The sequence below is a fragment of the Capsicum annuum genome, chromosome 2, assembly GCF_002878395.1.
Source record: "Capsicum annuum cultivar UCD-10X-F1 chromosome 2, UCD10Xv1.1, whole genome shotgun sequence".
In the NCBI taxonomy this organism is placed as follows: domain Eukaryota; kingdom Viridiplantae; phylum Streptophyta; class Magnoliopsida; order Solanales; family Solanaceae; genus Capsicum; species Capsicum annuum.
This window is the reverse complement of record NC_061112.1, coordinates 128,485,604-128,500,828: the sequence shown is the minus strand read 5'-3', so window position 1 is coordinate 128,500,828 and position 15,225 is coordinate 128,485,604.

Sequence of the window (15,225 nt, the reverse complement as noted above, 5' to 3'; positions counted from 1 at the left end):
GTGAAAATTTTACTTTTTGGGTGTCGGGCGGGGATATTCTTTATTTACATAATTTCATCAATTTTAGGCAAAACTTAGGCCGCTAATATTTACATAAAATAATTAAGTTAATCAACTAATTCACATTCACATATTACATAGCTCTCTTTTAAAAAATGAATTTATATTTTCCTTTGTGATTTTTGATTAAAAAATACTTTTCCTTTTTAGTATATAAAAGATATATTTTTTTTATATACGTTAAAAAATTATTTTTTCCTTTTACATGAAATCTTTATATTTTTACACATACTTTTGTACATATTTTCATAACAATAAATTTATTTATATATTTAATATAGATAAAACTTTATATTATTTAAATATTTATACCTCCTCCCTCTTTGATAAATTTAGTCTAACTGGGTACCACACTTGTGGACTCTGAAGGATTCCTGACCTCTTTCCTTCCGAATAACTTGAACCCTTACCTAGAATCTAAACTGGTTCCATAGACTAAAACACAAGTCATGCATTTTAATAAATAAAAAAGGGTTTTCCTCATTTCCCTTAAAATAAGGTGGCGACTCTGTACAATTTTTATTCTTTTGGAATCCATAACGTCGTGCTCTTTTTGACCTCAGGTAAAAATAGGGCGCGACAGAATGGCGACTCTGCTAGGGAGGAGGAGACGCTCTAACCATGATCGACTCGATTTCCAATCGAGGGAGGTATTTTTATATTTTTTTTATATGATCAAATTCTTTATCTACTATTACACTGCAAATTATGTGAATTTGCTCATAAATTCTTTACATTTTTTTTTTATCATGCTTAGTTTAGGATTTTTATGCTTTATTATGTTATTTGTTTTACATATTTTTATATCATGCTATGTGTGAAAGGACGTAAGCCAAATCCAAACTTGCATTCCTTATTTGTTTGAATAACACTACTTGTTACTGCTTTATCACTTGCATTTTTCTATCGAGTCTTTGGCCGTACATATTTCACACACTGTGGTACACGCGAAGGGTGTACTGCACTCCTCCGAATCTTCTTTGGATTCCGTAGTTTCAGAGTCGGCACAGTTAGGTTAGTGCACCTTCTCACAAATATTCAGTCCCACTCTTGAATATTTAGGGAAAAATCTTACTCTAGTAATAGGTCATATTGTATATACCTTAGGCGGGACGGTCCAAGGTATCGTCTTTGCAACTAGGAAGCCACCCTTTCGTCAGAAGGTTATGAAACCTTTATGACATATTTTGTGTTAGAACTGATTTAGATAATCCAGAAATCAAACATTAATGGATTCAGAACAATCAAATTGGCCTTCTTTTACTCTTCCTTCATTCAAAATTATTTTCACGTCAATAGACATAAAGTATTACCCAAACTCGCCAATATTTGACACTATTTTCATGAATACAGTGTGTTGTTAAAACCCCTCTTCAAGAAATTTTAAAATTGTTCTGAATCCAAAATGTGTCAAAATCTAGATTCATCTATATCAGTTTGTTTGGACGAAGGCCTACCTCTGGCAAAATGAGGTTCCACAGTATAAGATACGCTTACTCAACGTTCTCTGAATGTGCTTGTCCATCAACATGAGCTAACTCTTGAACTTTTATTTGTGCTTGCATTATTCCCCGATAGAGGTTGATTATGTTGATCGATAGAACTAGCCGACTTAAGCTATATAATGAACACCAATACCGTCGATCCGACCAGAAGTGTTCCAACGCTGGAAAACGTATCAGGAATTTTCAAAAGACAAGATAATGAACGTATGCATCTTTTAGAGCAACAACTCGAGACGTTAAGAGGAAAACTACACCAAGGAAAGGATCCCACATATCTATCCACGGCTACTCTACCGCGCCTCCTAATTTTTTATCGCTAGAAACTCTAATACCTAAACGCTATCAGTCAGTACAACCTCCCACAACAACTGTTGGTTTAAAAATTCCTTCATCCCCATTCACACTCATCACCTTCCATAAATTTCCTCATTGCACCCCATATCCAAATATTGTCACATCTGCTCGTGATATTCTACAAACAAATCATGCTACCTTTCAAGAACAATAAATTTCTCCAATATGCATGACTGAGACACCCGTTTTCACCGTGCTTGCTAAAGGTAGGCTTTCGATAAGTACAAGGACAAAAAGAGGGAAATGACAAAATCGTAAATGAGCTTCGTAATCTAAAGAGAACGATGAAACACCTCCAAGAAACTTAAGTCAGTAATCATTTAGACTACAAAGACTTATATATCTATCCAGATGTTGATTTGCCAATCGGGTTCAAGCCACCTAAGTTTGACTTGCTTGATGGAACCGGGGATCCTCATACTCATTTAAGAGCGTATTGTAATAAATTGGTAAGAATTGGAAAAAAATGAGAAGCTCATAATGAAGTTTTTCATTAGAAGTTTGTATGGTGAGGCTCTCGCTTGGTACACCAAACAAGACCCTCGTCATTGGCGTAAATGGAGCGACATGGTTGAAGACTTTATGAATCGTTTCAAGTTTAATACAGAAATTGTACCTGATCGACTTCCCCTCATCAATATACAAAAGAAGTCCTCTGAATCCTTCCAGGAATATGCTAGGTGATGGAGGTCTGAGGCGGAAACGGTTCAACAACCAATGGACGAAAGTGAATTAACGAAGTATTTTATCCGCAGTCAAAAGGGTGTCTATTCTGAAAGGATAATGTCCACATTGGGGCAGAAGTTTATTGATTGGGTCAACATGGGGAATTTTATAGAAGAGCTGATTAACTCTGGAAAAATTAAGTCGGCAAATAACTCGAGCAAGTCTTCTCAGTTAGAGTCCATCGAAGGAGCCAAGGAGGAGAATGAAGAAGAAATATTTGTTATGATACAACACCATTCAATACCTGAATCATCCCAATCATTTCAAAGTCCTGATAATGAACTCATGCAAATATCGAGTCACAAACTACATCATGCCTACAATAACCAACAAAATTACCTTTAACACCAAGATCCCACATACCACAATCCACCACAACCATGCGTACCAATCCAATTTTCAGTTTATCTAAATCCGACATCTTTTGCGCTAAGACAAAATTCGAAGGGTAAGCGCAATCGAAGCTGCACACAATTTGTTGAACCATTGACACATTTGTTCGAAAGATTGAGAGGTGCAAATTTGCTGCAACTCGAGCTTGGGAAGATTCCTAACCCATTACCTAACTGGTTTGATGAAAGAAAGTGATGTGCTTTTCACTCTGGAGTTCAGGGGCACGACACTAAAGATTGTCATAGGTTAAGGCATAGAATTGAGTGCTTGACCAAGGCCGGGGTAATACAATGTGTCGAAGTGCAACCAAATGAAAATATTGATCCAATGCCCAGTCATGAAAATGGAAGAGTGTATATGACATGAGGGACACCATTCTTCACGCCAAGCCGGTAAGGCTTTCATATAAGCGATCCTATAGAGAAGCGATTAACTTTAGTGGGAATGCAATAGTGATAAATCCAAGTTGATTGACTCAGAAGTAGGCAATATACTCCTATATTTGAAGACATAGGATTTCCTCTAATTATCATGTATCAGAACTATGTTCTGACCTGATTTCTCATGGTGAGATACGTAGGCAACCCTCATCGGGTTCGGTCGTACTTAAGTAGAATCATTTCCTCTTTTGTAGTTGGAACTACATGTGACCTGATTTTCCTCGACGGGATGCGTAGGCAGCCTATATAAGGCTCGATCCCTTTATAATACAAAATTCTATTTTTCACTAACGACGAGCGAAACTTGAACGCAATGGTATCCAAAAAACCTGACATAATCCATCAAGACTATCCCAAGATACGCAGCGAAGAATCATCGAGAAAGTCTCCCCAAGAGACTGAGGCAAAATTTTGAAGAACATTTCAAAAATCAACGAAGGCTAGGACGTTCAACTTGGAAATGTTACAATCAAGGTTGATTTGTACCAGATAATGCAAGGCACCATCAAAGATACAAGACATAAACGGGGGATGAATTGACTACAATATCGAGAGAAATGCACCAAGGTTCAATACAGAAGACACTTCCACCACTTAACCAAGGATCTTCTTTACAAATATTGTTAAAAGATACTATCAATACAAATGCTCCAAAATCACATCGACGATCAACGCAGGATCAAACACTCATTACTTCCGTCATAAGGAGGTCAACCAAATCTTCAGGAGGATTTCCAAAATATGCTTAAAAGCGTTCAAGCTTGGATTATGACTAATACATCAATCGAGAATATCAACATTCAATATCTGTTGACACGTGAGATAGCATATGTTAGCATCGAGGATATCTCATCATCCTATGAATCAGTATTTGAATTCATCAAAAGCACATGATTCGTCTTTAAGTCGCTATTTAAAAGCGAACGATATATGAGATTTCCTTGAAATTGATAATTTGAGGATCATTTATAAGTCATATTATTTGAAATAAGATAGTGTGCAAGATTACCTCTGAGTTGATAGTCCATAGGTCATTCGTAAGCCGCAATAACATCCTAACCGGATAGTATGCAAGGTTACCCAAAAATTTATAGTCCAAAGGTTATCCATAAGTCGCAACTAAATCCTTATCGAAAAATATGCGAGATCATCAAATTGGAATGTCCAAGGGTTCTCTATAAGCCGTGTCATGTCCAAGATCGATTATGTGCAGGATTGCCCAAGGACTAACAATTTGAGAGATATCTATAAGTCATATTGTGTCCAAGGTTGGATGATGTACAGGAACACCTGAAGCTAGCAATTGGAGGGATATCTGTAAGTCATCTCTTATCCAAAGTCGGATAATGTGCAGGATTACCTAAAGGCTAGAAATTCAAAGGATATCTATAAGTTGCCTCGTATCCAACATCAAATAATGCGGGAAGATAATCCAAAGATTGACGATTCAAGAGGAATCTATAAGTCGTATTGATACAAAAGATGTGCAAGACTTATCCGAGATCGTATGCGAAGAATCGTTGGTAATAGCCAGAGAGGTCATCATTCCACAAGAATTATGTGTGACTCAAAAGGGTTACCGCATCAACACAAGATTACACGGTCGCGGGGACCCTTCTGTATAAAGTGTCATCAGTGTCCAAAATGGGCACCCCACTTTGAAATCATATTCAACCGACAAATAATTATGCAACAACCAAAAGGGTTGTTATGTTTGTTGTTGCAAGTTATTTCTTTTCAAACAGGTACACAAAAGGACGACTGTAGTGAACCCAAAAAGAGTTCATATATGAAGATGCCCACAAGATAAGGAGACTATCAATGAGGCGCCCAAGAACTATTCAGAGTTTACGATGAGAAGACTCGCGCATGTACCCAAGCCTCTTGATTTCATCAAAATGCAAGCCAGTGAGACTACATATGAAGATAGCTTATACAACGCGTTCACTACTCTTCCGCTCAAAACCTTGACACTAAGAACATAGAGATACAAATCTCAACGCTTGATCGACTCTAACAACTTACAAAAGCGTTGCCCAAATTAAGAAATTCTTTGATGTTAATCGTTAGCACAAGAAAAAGCCATAAGATGTTGAAGACTCATACATAAGAGGCACCGCTTCAGCAAATGACCAAATGAGTTTCCAAAGCAAGCTCATGATTATCAACCTTACCATTCTACCCATCCTTGTGGCCAAATTTTTCTTGATTTCCCTCACACGAAACTATATTTTAACTTGATTCCTATTCTAGGATATGTAGGCAGCTTAAGTCAGGCTCGGTCATATCAACAACATAATATTTTACATCTTTTCAAATTTTATTTATCATCTCAAGCCACAACAACCACGTCACTTTGATGGAAGTCCGAAAGTGAAGATCAAGATGAAAAAAGTTCCAACCAGAAGACATACTAGTATAAGCACATTATGTGGAGTTAGGAAGTGTCACTACTCCTAATCCCAAATAGATTACCGTTTGTCGAAAGATTGAAGGACGAGATAGCTGCTAGGCCGAGTTCTCAATCAACACAAAATCAACATCCCCTCCCCAAACTAAGAAACTTTCTTTGAGCGCAGGTACAACATCGCTACAACAAAGGTTCAAACATCTTGGAAGCCTAAATACTGCCTCACCATCACAAGCTGAGAATCCAGGTATCGTCAATTTATCCATAATTATTCCAAGGCACTAAAAAATCTTCTCGAATCTTGCAGGTCATAATAAAGCTCAAGGAGGCACATGTCAAGTATCTTATAACATTCCATCAGAAACTCAACATCACATCTCTATCACAAGCCAGGTTTTATCAATTCATTGGCTAATACTTTCTAACTCTAAAAGAAATTTTTGATTTTTTGCTGGTCTCTTTAAAGGGATATCCTCATTAAGACTCGATCATCAAGTACTAACAAAACTCTAACATAACACAGGGCAGCTTGCCCTGAACAATAGGACAGGGCAGCTTGCCCTGAACAATAAGACAGGGCAGTCCGCCCCGAACAATAGGACAAAAAAGTCCACCCCGAACAATAGGATAAGATAAGTCTGCCCCGAAAAATAGGACAGGGAATGCTCGACCCTAACAATAGGGCATATAATGCAAATTTTACTTCCTTAACAAGCATTTCAGCCGACGGAGGCTATTTACATTTCAACCGATGGAGGCTATTTACATTATAGCCGATGGAGGCTATTTATATTTCAGCTGGCGGACGCTATTTATATTTCAGCAGGCGGAGGCTATTTACATTTCAGCCAATGGAGGCTATTTAAATTTTGACCAACGGAGGCTATTTATATTTTATCAACTACTCAGCCGATGGAGGCTATTTACATTTCAATTACTACTCAGCCGACGGAGGCTTTTACTTTAAAACAACTACTCAGTCGACGGAGGCTATTCACATTTCAGTTATCACCCCGCCAGGCGGATTGCCTTAAAAAATAAAGACAATAATAGAACATCCAGTACAACGTGGAACTATCCTCTTAGCAGCAAACTGGGGCAAGCTAGCGGAATGTCATGGATCCCTAGTTACGTCAGAAATTTCGACAAAGAAAATCAACTCAACTCGACCCAAAACTCTCATTTTTATAATCCTTATTATCATTACTCAATGTCATCTTAATCCGATACCGAGGCAATCTTTGAAAATTAGCAATCTCCTTTTCCTTCAAAGTCCCCAGCAAATATTGCTATCCGACATCTACTTATTTCCAGCTACCCAAACAGTCAATTTTGGAACAAGCACCCGTATTCATCCCATTCGTGTTAAAATCTTTGTTGTCATCCTTGAAGGAACCTAGTGTCACCATAATTCTACACTGGGGCAAATTTTGTATTTATAAAAATTTTGCTATGATTTGAACTACACCTAACCTGATCCTCACACAACTCGAGGTATGTAGGCAACTCTAAATTGGAGTTCGATCAAATTTTCATCAAATTATTTTGTCGAGCAAAATTAGTTGTACGTCAACGTTTTCGTTTGAAGACTTCTACATCGCCTTCAATCTAAAAGGGGCAACTTTTGACACCCAATTTTTGCTCTCCATGCTTAAAAATAACGTATTCAGGCTTCCTGACCCTTAAAGGGCACAAAATACAACTTTCACATAATTTTTAAAATTGATAACAAATTATTGATTTTCATCCTTACTTTAGGAATTTTTACTCTTTATAATTTGTTAGTAATTTTTCTTATTCTTATCAATTTATTATTTTACAAATATTTGCGAACGTGCACGACATGACGTTATATATATATTTTTTACTGTATTTTTAAATTAATTATACTTTAATAATTTTAATATTCTTTACATTTTTTCATTCAACATCTATATTTTACAGTTTGCAAACACTGAGTCGGATCAATTATTTTTGTGCAATTTAATAATTCGATGTCTTATCACATCCGACAACGACTACACAATAATGTCTTGTCACATCCAACAATGACCACTCAGTGTTGTCTCATCACATCTGACAACGACCACTCAATGACATTGTCCTTTGGATAATTACTTTGTCCGTCGGTCAAAAGGATGAAAATCCTTTGGCCAATAACTTAAGGACCTAAGGGTGTTCTATTATAAAAAGAGAGGACACCCCTTTATCCATTGGATTAAAGGGGTGCTATTTTTTGTATAAATAGTTGGTGGGAGGACATATTTTGAACACATATTTTTTATTCATCTTTTCTCTCTACACACACATTTTCATACACCGACACATATTTTTTCTCTCTCTCAAATACAAACCAAAAAGAAACACACGTTTTCTTTCTCTTCATCTTTTTTACCTAACCAATAATCATGATCTTTGAAAAGTCAAAAAGAAATCAAAAGAAAATCTTGAATTTTGATATTTCTCATCTTTTGCAACAATCAATTTTAAACGGACACATTTACACACACAGAAAATGGCTCCAACGGATACACACACGTACTATATATTAGGGATATTATTCTCACATTAAAGGGACTTGAACAGAGACACTGGCAGGAAAAATCTCCATTTCTTCTTACAAAACACACATAAACATACACTACAAAACACCAAGACAAACACACATGAAAAAATATATACACAGATGCCTACTACATAATTTTTTTTAATTTAAGTTTTCTCTTTCTCTATAGATCTAAAACATTAACAGTTTATCCGTTCTCCGGCAGCCACATCGCCGGAGAACTAACGCCGACCACAAGCCACATGAGCTCCGACCGGCGAGTCACCATCACTGCCGCCCTCTCCTTCTTCATTTGTTGTGCCGCTAGTTCACTAGAGTTGATGGCCGGCGAGCTTTGAGCTCCAGCCGCGCCACCACCACATCACGGGAGCCCCCTCCTTTACTTCCCATTTTATTTTGCACATCAAGAACTAGCCAGATCTGGTCGTAATCACGTTTTTCGGCGTTGCTCCGGTGAACACCGTCGAAGCAACGCCGTTAATAGCTTTTGTGGTCTCCGATCTTGTGGCTTTGAATTTTCGGCCAAGCTCCCTTTTGAGCATTTCTTTACATGTTTCCATTGATTTGCTTGCTTTGGGATCACTTTTGTTTTGGATGTTGTTTATCATGTTTGACATGTTTGAGATGGTTTAGATGGAATTTTATCTTCCTGCACTCATTTTTGGATATACACTGATAACGAACAAATACTATCGTGGCCAATGAAAAAATTATTATTAATTTTGAGGCCTCCATAAACAAAAGACAGACTTTTTACGTATACATACGTAATAAATAAATATTTTTTGGGCGATGATGAAACTTTATAACAATACAAGATTTTACAATTCATATCTTGACAAGACGATTTAGGACGACCAATTAATTGAGCAACCAATTCGTTGCCAGACGATTTAGGATGGCCAATTAATTGAGCAACCATTTCACAGTCATGACATTATCTGAGCCCACTTTTTAACAAAAAATATATTTTTAAATATTTATACACATACATACTTGTTCAATTTATTTTGATTATTTTTATTTGTTACTAATATTCTTTTTTTAAGTGCTTATACAGGTTATTTTGAAATATTCGTCGGGAGTTGCAGTCAAAGGGGCCCTTAAATTTTATATTGTATTTTATATAATCACACTTGTACAAATAACAAAAAAAATAGTGAAAATTTTACCTTTTGGGTGCCGGGCGGGGATATTCTTTATTTACATAATTTCATCAATTTTAGGCAAAACTTAGGCCGTTAATATTTACATAAAATAATTAAGTTAATCAACTAATTCACATTCACATATTACATAGCTCTCTTTTAAAAAATGAATTTATATTTTCCTTTGTGATTTTTGATTAAAAAATACTTTTCCTTTTTAGTATATAAAAGATATATTTTTTTTGTATACGTTACAAAAAATGTTTTTTCCTTTTACATGAAATCTTTATATTTTTATACATACTTTTGTACATATTTTCATAACAATAAATTTATTTATATATTTAATACACATTACAACTTTATATTATTTAAATATTTATATCTCCTCTCTCTTTGATAAATTTAGTCTAGCCGGGTACCACACTTGTGGATTCTGAAGGATGCCTAACCCCTTTCCTTCGGAATAACTTGAACGCTTACCTAGAATCTAAACTGGTTTCGTAGACTAAAACACAAGTCATGCTTTTTAATAAATAAAAAAAGTGTTTTCCTCATTTCCCTTAAAATAAGGTGGCGACTCTGTACAATTTTCATTCTTTTAGAATCTTTAACGTCGTGCTCATTTTGATCTTAGGTAAAAATAGGGCGCGGCAATGACTTAATCTATTTGATAATTTACATCAGATTCGTAATCTGTTTTTACCTAATCTGACTGATAATTTACAACAGATGAGAAATATGACGCAACATGTTGAACATTTGTTTTTTACAATTTCAATTGAGTTCATATGTTAGACTAATAGTACCTAAATTGATTAATCTAGGACCAGGGGTGAGTTTTAACAGGGTTACCTCCTAGAGTACTCGGTCAACTACAACTTCAATTGTTTTTATACGATTTCAATTAAATTACCCTTTCGGCAATTACACGATGAGAGGGTTAAAAATTACACATATATTTTATGATTTTAAAAATAATTAAGATCATTTCGAACAAAATTAATATTTTCAAAACTACTTGTCATTCTTTTCCAAAATACAAATCAACTCATACAGAACGTTTCATCATTCCAAATCTCGATGTCTGGCTCTTTCTCTCTCATTCTCACTCAACAATACAGTACAAAAACAACTACTCAACAAATTTGTTCAACCCTCCATAACAGATCACTTTTCTCCTTATTTTCGACCATATAAGTGTTATTTTCGACTTCATTCTTGCCTGTATCAATCGTTTTCTTTGTCTTCATAGGCAACAGAGTTTGAGAAGAGCTCTATATTTGTTTTTCTTTTTCTAAAAAATAAGGGCTTTTAAGTTATGATGAAAAATAAAACTTTTAGTTGTATTATCTTTGAGAATGGGTTTACAATCTTGAGTTTTAATGGTAAAATCGTAGGAAGAACTCGAGAAATCCCTAATTTCCATCGCAGTGTTTCGTTGACTGTCGTGGTATAGTTGGATGGTGTTTGTGATATTGGTGGTGATGGTGGTGGTTTTTGTGGTCGTCGTGGTGGCACCGGTGGTGGCATTGGTTGGTGGTGTTTGTGGTGGTGTCGGTATTCGTGGTGTTTGTTTATTTTGTTGGCATTGGTTGGTGGTGTTTATGGTGGTGGTTGTTGGTGTGTCGGTATTCGTGGTGTTTGTAATGTATTTTTTAAAATCTATCCATACATCAACTGTAATGTAATTTTTATTTTTCTTTATCTGTAGGTAAAACATGTCTCCCAAAAGAAAAGATAGTGAAAGTGGATCAACGTCTGACCACTAAAAAAAAGGCTACAGTACAGAGGAATTCGGAGGAGCTTCCTGAACAATCTCAGTCAGGGAAAAGTGATACTGAGGAGAGATATGAAAACAACGTTGAGGGAGGTGGACAAGGGTCCGTAGATGGTGATGAAGAAAATAAAAGTGAGAAAGAGGAGGAATTGGAGAGTCAAAAAGAGAAAGAGGATGATCATCAACATGATGATAATGGATCACCGACGGGGCGTGAGTTAATATCGACATCCCAGCATGATCCTATCAAAACTTTTAGTATTGACGGGTTTCAAGTTGCGATGCCGATAAATGACCCAGAAGGAAAACAACTAACCGGTCAAATTGTACTTAAATGTCAGATGGGAAATTTTTTTGAACATTTTATGAAAATTATGAAGAACGAAAACATAGGCAAACTTTTTAAGAAGAGCTTCTTTGGACGCTTTCTTGAGCTACCTGAGGACCCCTCTGCCCGTATCTGTTTCCCTATGACGATGGTATATGGTCTTCTCAAGCGCAGGATCAAGTAAGCGGAGGATGATAAAGATCCGAAAGAGGGGGCCAAAATGAAAATGGATGAAATCTGGATCAACTACTACGGCATGCCTGTTTGTTTTGGCTTGCAAGAGTTTGCCATAGTGACGGGCTTGAGATGCCATCGTCCAGAAGGACCACCACCCCGCAAAAGATCCAAGGCAAGAAAGTGCAAGGAAAACATAGATGGGTTGTTTGACCTTGCTCGACGTGGCTACAAAGCATCGGATTTGTTAACAGATCTCGAGAATAAAACCATACCAGAGCAGTACAGGGAGCAATTGTGCTTAGTTTGGTTTGCCTATTCGGTTATATTGGCAAGAGACATCAATAAGGTCATAGAAGATGATTTATTGGCGCATGCTAAGGATTTTGATAAATTCAACAATTATCCCTGGGGATATGACAGCTTCTACTTGACTGTCCAATATTTAATAACAAAGCTATCCTCCGGGACGACCATATTATATGGCTTTCCTTGGGCTTTCATGGTAAAATTAATCACTAATTTTACTCGTCCATTAATTTATATTGAATATAGTTATTATGATTTTTTTTTTTGCTTGCTTCCTGTTTATATTTTTTAGGCTTGGGCATTTGAAGTCATTCCTCCCCTCCGAAAGCAGTTAATGGATTACCCGTATAAGGTTTCTCATCCAGGGATGTTTAGGTGGTTGGCTGCAAAGAGCAACACCAATATTAAGGAGGCTAATCTCTTTAACCCTCCGGATGATGCAGTAAGTCTTTTTCAAGTAAAATAATTCTACTCAAAGATAAGAAAGATATTGAACAAATGTTATATCTCGTGCAACAAGTATTATATCTGATGTACCAGATGAGACATCTGTTGCGACGGGGTATATCTTGCATCAGATTACCCATCTATTGCTTTGGTTCTCTGAACTCGACTCCTAAAATATTAACCATCTACTGCAAATTATGCAATAGATGTTTAATCTGATAACATATCGTTCATATATTGCGACGTACAAATTATCTGTTGCATAACAAATTACCCATCTTGTGTAGCTGTTGCAACCGATGATTGATATTTTGCATCAGATTATCCATGTATTGCTCTATTTCTCTGAACCAGACTCAAATGAATTTTAACCATATACTGCAAACTATGCAACAAATGGGTCAATTTTTTTAAATGTAGTCCAACTGTGAAAATTATTATATTATATGATTTAAATGCATCTGTCTTTTTTTTATAGGTTGTGCATCCATGGATCGTGCCTATTGAGGAAGAGTCGGTGATGACTTCTTATATTACTCTAGGTCATGTTGATACTATTGCAAACCCAATGGTGGAGTTAATAAAGAAGGAATTGGCTGGAGCAACATCCATAAGAAGAGCAGTTAGGCAAGGTTAGCCTAATGTTGAGGCTCTTCATGACCAACCTTTTACTAAGGCAGATTCGGGTGCTTCTTCTGGTGGAGTTGTTGGTGTTGGTGGCAGGCATGTTGATGCTGCTACCACTCATGATGATGAGCATGTTGATGCTCAATAAAGAATAAATATGTTTGAAAAAGCCCCTTTTCGTCCTTACACAGGTCCCCCTCACCTCTATTCACCATCGTGTTCTCGTTGCGAATGTGATGAGTGCAACGAAAAATAGGATAAACTCTTTGAAAAAGTAGAGGCTATCTCTAAAGCTATCGAGGAATTCAAATCCAAGAGGTGTGTCTTACCATCTAAGAAGGTGAGGGAGCCACACACTCCTACAACGTTGGTTAGGAGAAAGAAAAGAGCAATTAGAGATGTACTCTTCGCTCGAAAATCAAAAGAAATTGCAATTCCTCCCTCTCCAAAAGCTGTTGAAGTTCAGGGGTCAATCAAGAAGGTGGACATATACGCAAAACATGGCACCGAAGAGAAGAGGGATCTGCGACAGGCCAAGAATGCTAAGCCAGGCGCACCAGATTACCCCAGGCCTCTCCTTTCCCCCCAAGACTTCCAGACTATGACTGATATGTGTATGCCGTACGAGGACAAGGAAAGTTTACTTTTCCTAACCTAGCCCTTCTAATCTTCCCCTTGAAGAAGAAGTTACAAAACATATTTCACATCTGTTGCAACAGCTGGGTATATTGGTGCAACTGGTTGTGATTCTGTTGCAACTTATTATCTATCTGTTGCATAAGTTGCGTTGGATTATTGATTCAAAGAATCCTATACAACATATGGACCATCCGTTGTATCTTTACAATTACTAACCTATTTAAAAATTGACTTCTTATCTCACAGCATGTTGACATAATTCTCTGCCTCATGAGGAAAAGGCAATTAACGTACCGGGAAGTGTATGATGCTGTCGATAGGATAATGGATCTCAACTTCTGCAAGAAGCTCAAGGATAGGTACGATCAAATCAATGGAGAGGCGTCATCCCTTAGCGTGGGACTTGATTTCCTAGTTTCTACTTTGGTCTTGGATGAAGAAGAAACGTTAAGATAGGTTAGAGGGGATAGGTCAAATCTCCACGGCAAGAGCTGGACTGAGGCAAAAAGGATTCTTGCAGTCATTAGCGTGAACGGCATGCATTATCGGGCTGTTGAGATACTACTCGAGGAGGAAAAGATCAATGTTTATGACTCCAACGTACCTCTCGTCAATGATTTTGATCTTTTTCTCCTCGTGGAGCCATTGATAGTGTTGTTGCCCATCTTGTTGAGGGAGAGTAAACTGATGAATCATTTGCCAAAAGAAGCGTTGATGAAGAAATCATGGGATTTTAAAGGTCAAAACAGGGGAATGATCCTTCCAAAAGATGCTGCTGCTAAAGTGAGCGGCTCGCACGTTCTTGCACACATCTAATGTTTGCTGACCGACATAGAAATGGCTGAGCCAATGACTTTTCTGTACGACAACGCTATGGAAAACCTGCAAGAGGTCTGGGCTTATGGGGTACTAACTGGACTCTTGAAGCTTGTGTATATAGAAGAGCCTGTGAAATAGAAATTTTTAATTTCAAGTCACCCTTCACTTTATTACATGTACATGTAGTGGCAATAATTTTTTTTCTGATGAAAGTTGAGTTTTTTATAATGCAATAGATTAGATTGTCAATCTGTTGTAAAATATCTTTAATCCATTCTGGCAGATAGTTTATCTATTGCGATAGGTTGGTCATCTGTTGTATTAGGCCGATGTTATTTCTATGAATAATCTAATAATCTAAGTCTAATCTGTTGCAACAGTGGGAAGAGCTGTTTGATAATTTCCAACAGATGACCTAAATTTTTCAACATTTGCCTAAATCTTTTTGATACTTTCCAACAGTTACGCTTGAATATCCATGTGCCCGTCGACAACAAACC